This window comes from Talpa occidentalis, unplaced genomic scaffold, assembly GCF_014898055.3.
Source record: "Talpa occidentalis isolate TD23 unplaced genomic scaffold, MPIMG_talOcc4v2.1 talOcc4.11, whole genome shotgun sequence".
Classification (NCBI taxonomy): domain Eukaryota; kingdom Metazoa; phylum Chordata; class Mammalia; order Eulipotyphla; family Talpidae; genus Talpa; species Talpa occidentalis.
In genome coordinates this window covers 90,713,354-90,722,324 of record NW_023601104.1, presented here as the reverse complement: position 1 = coordinate 90,722,324, position 8,971 = coordinate 90,713,354, and the positions used below count along the sequence as shown (strand labels likewise).

Below are 8,971 nucleotides of genomic sequence, written 5' to 3'. Positions count from 1 at the left end.
GGGGGACTTGATCCACTTGATACTAGCCTCCTTCAATCTATGAGCTCTTGAAACTTGCTGAAAATGAGTGTGGAGCAGTCCTCGGTGTGAGCTGAAGTCCTACTTCCATCCTCTGCCTCCCTCCCATCCTCTCGGGAACCCTCGTCTGCAGAACAGACTCAGGAACCCGCTCTTCTCGGGAACAATTCCTGGCAGTGCTGATGCTCCCGCTTTCAGCTGCTGCTGAGTCTGAACTAGTGACTCACACCCCCTCTTCTGAGCTCAGCTTCACAGTCACCCTCCTCCGCCTCCGAATCCTGCCTGCCGCAGACACAGTGCTGGTTCCCACTTCCTCGGCCAAGAATAAAGTCGTCGGGACATTAAGATTATGCATAAAACACAGTCAAAAAAGAGAAAGACTTGGCTGCGATTTACCCCCACATCACCCCCATTCCAGACTCCAGCATCCTGCCTCCTTGCTCACTGTAACAACTATTATTCACTGAATGGACAAATATTTACCTACTGCACCCGAGATATAGCAGTGACTTTTTGTCAACAAAAGTTCAATTCATGCCTTCCTGTAGATTGTACCATTGTGGGGCGGTGACTGTGTCCTCAAGGAAGGCTAGAGGAGCAAGGAACAGGAACCTCAATTACAAATTCAAAGGATTTTAGAAGTCTGGGGTCTAAGTTTGAATTGCTCCCAAAGCTGAAGCTAAGATAGGGATTTGCGAGCAGCTGTTTATTGAGGAAGTGATCTCAGGAAGCAGAGATGACCAAGTGAGGCAGTGACAAGGGAGTGGGGGAGCTCTAGAAAGTTCATCAGTGAGAGGGTTACACTGTGGGCTCAGGTCTGGGGGACCCTCGTACAGGCTGCCCAGAATATGAATCTAAAGTACGTAGGGCCTCCCTGGTGGTGCAGCGGTTGAGCGCTGGGTTGCGAAGCTGCCCGTGGCCTCTGCAGCGCTGGTTCGATCCCCAGCTGCTCCCCGGCCACCAGAGGAGGGTCCCGCATGGTGCACAGACCTCTCCTGCCGCCCGCTGCTCCCCTCAGCAGTGTACTCCGGTCCTTCTGCCTGCTCTGCTCCCCACTCTGGCTCTGGTGAATTCTCTCACCCTCCCGCACTTCTGACTGTACCCAGTGTTTGTATAAATAAAAATAAATAAATCTTAAAAAAAATAAATAAAGTATGTCACTGAGGAGCAAGGACTCATCCAACCAAAGAGTGAGGGTGGCTCTTAGGGCCTTAACAATCTGGCACCTCGGGCAGAGCGTGGCAGGGGCCCTGGCATGCACAGGAGCTGTCTGCAGTGACCTCTGGGGTGAGCTACCGGGGTGTGGGGGCACAGGCAGCATCTGCTACTCCCTGTAACATGCCCAGCACATAGCGGGGTTTCAAGAACATAGCGGGCACTCAATACATATTTATGTAATTAGATATTTTATCATCTGGAGATGGCTGTTAAGCTAATTCTCCTAGTAGTAGGAGAAAAGGCTTGAAACTTAGAATGGGAGAGGGTGAGTTCAAAGCCCATTAACTGTGTGGCTTTGGGAAGTCCCCTCCACTTCCTGACCTCAGGCTTTACCTTCATAAAACAAGACGAACACCTGCCTTGTCCAACTCATTGGATTGTGAGGAGTCAATGAAAGTGCTTTGGAACAAGAGGGTGTGCTAGAACTGGTTTTCTTGTGGCAAGAGCATAGAGTACAGAATGAGGTCTGAAAAGCAGATTCTTGTCCCAATGCATTCTCTGGGTCTGTAGCCTCACTTCTAAAGCACGAGAGGGTAATCGGCCACAGCCTGGCCCAGGGTGCTGTTCTGGGGCTGAAGAGACAAGATAACAGATGTAGTTATTTCTGTTCCCTTCTGAAACTCTACTAAAATGGCAATAAAGGGATGTGGGCTTTTTAAGGGATGGCAAACCCATGATGACGAAGCAACAAGAGAGGACGTGACAGCAACAAAATTTTGGAAGCTGGAATAGATGGCCAATTAGCATGTGGCTAAACTAACAGAAAAAGTTGTCACTTACCCTGAAATCTTAGTGGCACCAGACACCTCTGAAAGTGAGGGTATGGGTAGGGTGAAAGACAGGAATATTGGCTAAAAGCCTATCCCAAGTTAAGAGCTCCTAATCCCTTCTGCAGCCCTGGCAGAAACTTGGGGGTAGGACCCAGTCATCCTGTTTCCACAAACCCTCCAGATGATGGAGGAGCTCTCTGGGGATTCAGTCCATAGGAACTCCACACTTAAGGTTGTTTTTCTATGGACTGACTATTTTACAACCCTTTAAGGATAGAAACTTGGTTGTAGAAAACTGATAGTAATGCAATTTTTTCATGACCATGGAAGTGTAAATGATTCATGTACAATAGAGATCTATTGGTTTTCAGTAAAGATATCCTGCTCTAGATCATTGCCCTATAGGGGATTGACCAGTCTTACATTTGCAAGTTCATTTCAGCATAACTGATTATATGTCTGTTCAAATTTTCCTCTTAAGTGGTTTCAACAATGTCCCAGTTCCCTCATGAATGAAAAAGCTAAATACATAAAATCTTTAACACAAGTTCATTTCATATGTGTCAGCCATAATGTTACCTGTCTGCAAAGTATTCTTTAGCATAGTAATTGTCAAGGGGAAGTCACAGACCAGCCACAACACTGCCTGGGAACTTGTCGGAGATGCAGATTCTCAGATCTCACCCAGACCTGCTGACTCAGGAACTCTGGGGGCCAGGCGGGCCCAGCCATTTATGTATAAGTGCTCCTCGAGTCTGAGAAGCGCTGCCTTAACACGCCCATCAAATGCTATCAAGATGCTGCTCTAGTCCAGACTCCGGAAGCCCCAGAACCTGACATCCCAGGTGTCTTTAGCACTGTCTGCAGGGGTGAGAGCAGGCCGGGCCCTTCTCTCTTGTCTCCAGGGACACCTCAGAGACCTATCACTCGCGCCCTGTCTCTCCCTGTGGCACCAAGGGTCCTCTGTGAGCTGGACCGAATCTGAATGTCAAGATTTCCTTGAGGGAGTTCTTCTAGGGCCTATTTGCTAGTCTGAGTGTGTGGGAGCTAAATGCCCTCCCAATGCTGCAGAACTAATGGTCTCAAAGGTGCGTAACCCCAGAGAGAAGGAAAATAGCGAAAAAGGGATCTCAGAGCCCAGCCCCAAATATTCTTTATTTATTCTCTGCCTCCTGCAATAATAGAGTGTTATTTCATTGCTGGCAGATGCAAAATACAAAGCCCATTGTCCATGGAGCTGGAACACATATGGCACCCATTTGTCTTGCAGCCTGGCTGGGCACTGTGCCCTGCTAGTGAACCCCAGCCCAGTGATCGCCCCTCACCAAGGGGAAGAGCTGCCAGAGGCACTGACTTTCTGAATTCTTCAAACAGCTGATGGGGCTGGAAGGGCATTCTAGCCACACCTCAACCCTGTGGTGCCAAATACTTGCCATTGCACCCCAAGCTGCTGCTGTGAACTCGTGGGGTGTGGGACATACAGCCCAGAGGGTGTGGGGTGGGCACCCTGGGGAGGCTGTTGAGCACAGCTGAGAAATAGGAAAACTCAACAAGTTCAGGTTCAAATCCTACCTTCCCCACTCAGAAGGTCTCGAAGTTGGGCATGTTGCTTCCCCTCTTCTAGACCCTCATTCTAGAATGAGGATGATAAGAACAGCTTCTTTGAAGGGTGCTGTAGGGATGACATAAGTTGGTCATAAACCCAGTCACTCCCCAAAAAAGCGCTAGGTAAGTGTACTTGGGGCAGTAAGTGGTGGTTGATGATGAAATAGGTCCCTGAAGGTCTTCTGGAAGGAGAATAGGGCCAGAGGATGAAAAAGGGCATTAAATGTAGGCTGACCTAAGAGAGGCGAGGAAGGAAGGGCTGGTTACAGAGGGAACTCGCTGAGAAGTGGCCTCCCAGCCTATACCCCAATCCCATGGCAACTTCCCATGGCTGCTGTTGCTTTGCATGCTGACATGAGGAAGTCGCAGGGCCAATGGAAAGACCAAATAGGAACATCTAAGTGGGAGCATTTTGTCAAATGGAAAAATACTAAACAAATGGATTTTTCTTCCTTTTGTCAATTGCCGAAATCCTTGTCATGTTTGCAAAATCCTCAGAGGTGGATTCTTACCTAAAACCTAAAGGCCACGTCTTACCTAAAACCAGTGGCTCCCAACTGGGAGTGAGGGTCACAGCTGGGACACCAGCCACCAGCACCTAGTGGGTAGAGGCCCTGGGTGTTGCTGAACATCCTACCATGTACAGGAGGGCCCCCTAATAAAGAACCATGCACCCCCAAATATCATTCTGCTTAACACCTCTCTGAGCCTCAGTTTCCTATCTGTGAAATGAAACCTGAACAAGATCTCTGAGGTGCTTCTGGCTAGCACAGTCTATGCCCTTTTGATGGCCGCTGTGGCTTCACTTCACACAGACTGGCTGAGTGCCAGACAGACAAGCCTTGATCCTTTTCAGCTCTGGTCCTTGCTGCTCTCTGAGGCCTGTATCTCCTGGATGGGGTTCTTTGGGGTGGCCTCAGGAGAACAGTAGGGGATGGATTTCTCCCCCACTGTTGGAGTTCTTTGCAATGAGAACAATGAGCCTGCCCTCCTCGGCCCCTGAGGCTGAGCCAGGCTGCCCAGGAAGTATCAGGTGGGGACTCAGATTGCAGAGATACATGGCGACACAGACACCCTGCCAGCCCACAGGATCCCGGCCAAGAATAGATAATGCTTATACCAAGCACGCACCGTAATTGCTAGGTGTCTGAAATCTAACTGCTCCAGGTACAACATTACTCTGAGTTGCTAATTCCAAAGCCCTCAATAGAAGGAATCCAGGCAGCACCATTAAGTAAAAGGAGAATTGCTCCAAATCTGCTTGTCTTATCCCTGACTCTCCCTTCCCTCCAGGTCCCCGGCACCCACTGAGCCCAGGCAACAATGTCCAGGTTGCACTAGCGCTGGGGCTTCTACAGACACACAAAGGACAAGGTTCTGTAGGCCAGCTGCCCTGAATCTCAGCTGGGGAGTACCCACAGATAGCAAAGAACCTGGGTGGAAGATGCACAGTCTGGAAAGGGAATCCCAACTGTGCCAGCTTGAACAAGTGACAACCTTTGACCTCTTTGCATTTCACTTTGCTTATCTGAAAACTGGTGTCAGCAAAGTCCACCTTGCTAGAGTGTCCTGGGGATGGAACAAAACTGCATGTGAGGTCCCTGCCCTCCACTGGGCGCTCAGGAAAGGGAGCTCTTTTTATAGGGATTCCACAAACTGGGCTGGCCACTGCAGTTTCAGGCACAAAACACACCAACAGTCTGAGGAAGAAGTTCTTCTGGCACTTTATTCGAAGTGAACCAGATTCCCTTTGGATGAAGTAAGAGTCGGCTTGTTCTCTAAGAATTTTGCATTCAATTCAGATGGATGCCAAATCCATCATTTTGTGGTAAGAACCCGAACTGCAAGGAGTCAGACTCACACCAATTCAGGTTTTCAGGGCACCTGAAGCAAATCACTCACTGGCCAGGCCAGGGTGGATGGTCCTCAAGCCCAGCTTCATGTTGGCGTCTCCTGGGGAGATTTTTTTCAAGCCTCATCCTAAACCAATTTTCCCAGAATCTCTGCTGGGTGGGGTCCGGGCATCAGCAACTTTTAAGAACTTCCTGGGTGGTTCTAAAGTGAGATCCACTGAACTAGAAAATCTCCACGATGCCTCCAGGTGCCCTGGCAGGAGGAATCCTACAAGGCATGATTGAGAGTAGACACTTAGTAGTTTGTGGAATAAACTTGCCTTCTTTTTCACTCTTTCCGATACTCACCACGTCCGAGGTAAAAGAAGAAAAAGAGCTGAATTCCAAGTGAAAATCCTATAACCCGAGTGGTCTAATGGAAATTTCTTCCGATGATGGAAATGTTCTGTAATCTGTGCTGCTCAGCTGCTACTCGACTGGACAGTGCACACACAGAGCGCCCACCTGGGCACTCTCACCTGGCTAGCTGCACCTGTGCACCTCCATGACCCTCTTTTACTAACAGCACCCTGTTTTCACTCAGGGCTGTCTCCCGACCCCACCACCTGCAATCTACTGGGGGAAGTCAATGAAGTTGCCCCACACTCCTCTGTCCAAGCGGTGGGCCCAGGACCCAAGCTAAGTCAACCACATTCCCTGTGCCTGGAATTTGACATTAGTGTCACAAGAATAAAAAATGAGTTGGAACAGATGTCTTACCAATGTCGAAACCTTAAGACACTGTGAATTAGTTCTCAGAACATTAGCCCAGAGTGTGATGATACAAGCGATGAGTGAGTTACCACCATTGTCGTCCCCTTGCCGTCATTGTGAGGGTGCGTGTCCCTAGCAGCAGGATGGCACAGGCGCTGGCCCTCCTGGACAAGGCGCTTGAGTTGTCTGGTTTCTCTGTGCGTCATTTTTTCATCTGTAAAGTGAGAATTAAATTCATTTAACTTCTTCCAAAATTTTGGTGAAGAGAGATGATCATAAGAGCTTTCAAGCAAATAAAGTGTCTCTTAGGGTGTGCTCTGGGTTAGGTGTGGAGGGTTTGAGGTACCATCAACCCTAGGATCTAAGTCCAGTTCAGAAGCTGGGTGACACTGGGCAGAGCACTTGCCCTCTCTGGCTTTTAACTAAACTGAGACCAAGTTAGACACAGCTCTTTCTCTCTTGCTCGCTCTCTCTCTCTTTTTTACCACTTTCATCATTTTCTAAGCTATTTTCATGCCCCCCAACCTTGCCTGGGACATACCCCCTCCCACTTCTATGAATACATGCCAACATATCTCTAGCCTAGACCATGCTGGCCTTGTTGCCTAATCGTTTTTCTTTCCCAGCTCCCCACCTGCTGGGAAATTGCCCTGCTGCTCACTCCCAGATCTCCCTGTACTGAGCTTCTGGCAGAGCACTCTCTTGGAAGCATGCTTACCCACCCCCACCAGTAGGCCAAACACCCTACCCGGGCAAAGGCTGTGGCCCTGTTGCTCAGGACCATCTCCCTGTGCCTAGGACAGGGCCAGGAACATAGAAGATGCTCGTTACCTACTTACTGTTTGAATGAATACACCAAATCTACTTCAGTCATTTCAGGAAACCCACAGAATTAATGACCTAATGCCACATCAACAAATTACCCCAAAACTTGCTGGTTTAAAACAACAATGATCATTTCTCATCTCTCAATTTCCATAGCGGAGAAATTCAGACAGGGCACAGCAAGGCTGGCTATCTTTGCTCCATTTCTAGGATCTTGTTCACCACCTAACTGGTGATTGTGCTAGCTGGGGAGGTCGGAACACTTTAACACGGCTCTCCATGTGACTTGGGCATCCTCCCAACATGGTGGCTGGGTTACAAGGTGGGTGTCCTGAAAGTAAGACACCCAGCCTCAGGTGGGTGTCCTTTCTATGACCTCGGCTTAAGAATTACATATGTCAGTTCCACCACATTCTATTCTTTGGAAACCAGTCACTAAGTCCCACCTACAATCAAAATGTGGGGGGGAGCCGAAGTGGGGGGTGTTCTACACAGTCAGCAAGCACAGGAGGCAAAGTGCAGGGTAAAAGCTAAGTGTCTAAAAAAGACTTCAAGTCAAATTCTAGCTCTACCTCTGCTCAGCTGTGTGAACTTGGGGAAATGGCGTCATTTCTCCATCTATACAATGAGTAGTTTGCAGTTGTTGGTCCCTGGTGGCTTTTACAAGCTTGGAGTCTTCTTGGCTCAGTAAGCTTGGGAGGGGCCCCACTTAATTAACTTTCTTCATATCCTGTAACCCTACCCATCACTGATCACCCTTGCAGGCAGCCAGAGCTTGCTCCTGGACTTCCAGCAACTAAGAAGTTCAGACACCAGGGATAGTTTTAAGGAACAGATAGACAGGGGAACCACTAAGGACTTCGGCTTCTCCAAAGTCTTCTGTCCCTGTCCAGGTGTGCAAATGGCTCCTCAGAGACAGGAAAGTTGAGAAATGAGGCAATCACCTGAAGGATCCCAACCTGTCACCCAGGCCCAGGAATCTGCATTTTATCCCTCTACACTTCCCCCCTCATCAGTCACACTAACTCCTGCTGGGAAAGAGAGGAGTCTACCCGACCCCCATGCTCCCTACGTGTCTCATTTTATGAAAGGTGTTCCCTGCCCCTGCCTTTCTGGCTATTGCTCTGCGGAAGCCTGGAGGGGAGCGTGCTTGGGTCTCTGCAGTCACAGAGCCCCAAATCAGCTGTACTTCACCACCTTCTGGGTCAACTGACCCGCATCAACCCCCCACCCTACCCCCACTCCTGCAGGTCGTGGGTGGCAGCACCCCTCCTCCCTGGACGCAGGTGCTGGAGGCCTAGAAGGAGACCCAAGCAGGCAGCTAGGGATGAACCCTGAGCACCCCACTCCCTCGGGTGTAGGTCATGGGGTGGAACAGGGTGACAGAATTTTCACTTTAGCGACAGCGGCCCTAGTTCCCAGACGCCCAGACGGGGCTCCAGGAGGGCCCAGTGCTCACCCAGGGCGCCGCCTTCGCTGATGGGGGGGACCCGAGGCCCAAGAGGGAAGGGCTGGGCTGGACGCCCCGCAGGTAAACAGACGCGGGGCTCCCTCTGGAACCCTGGACCTGGGGCCAAGCTCTGTTTCTACCCCCCAGGGCCCCTGCAAGGCACAACAGCTAGAAAATGCCGACCCGGGCGCCGGGAACCTCCGCGAAGTGGCCCTTGGCTCGTCGGGAGCGTCCCCGCAGCCGCACGCGCTCGGCGCGCCGGCGGGAGGCCGGGAGGGGCGCGCGCTCCAGGCGCCCCGGAGACACCCGGGGCGGGGCGCGCGGCCGCGGCGCGGGGCCCGGCGGGGCCGCGCTGGCCCTTTAAGGGGGGCGGGGCGCATGCGCGGCGCGGCCGGAGCGAGCGGGGCGCAGCCGGGCGGGGGCTCCGCGGGAGGCGGCCGGGCCCGGGGGCCGCGGGGTGCGGCGGCCGGAGCTTCGCG

The 8,971-nt window shown here is 51.1% G+C and overlaps 1 long non-coding RNA gene across 2 annotated transcripts; it reads right to left on the bottom strand.

The window, feature by feature from the left end:
- Positions 1 to 5,159: 5,159 nt before the first annotated feature.
- LOC129145259 (uncharacterized) lies at positions 5,160 to 8,728 on the bottom strand. Of its 2 annotated transcripts, none has more exons than XR_008550517.1 (3): positions 8,502 to 8,728; positions 6,224 to 6,431; positions 5,160 to 5,732 (listed from the first exon to the last, which is right to left on the bottom strand). It is a non-coding gene; the product is annotated as an uncharacterized LOC129145259 (long non-coding RNA). The 2 variants fall into 2 exon arrangements; XR_008550515.1 differs by having other exon boundaries at positions 8,676 to 8,728.
- Between the last annotated feature and the right edge of the window lie 243 nt (positions 8,729 to 8,971).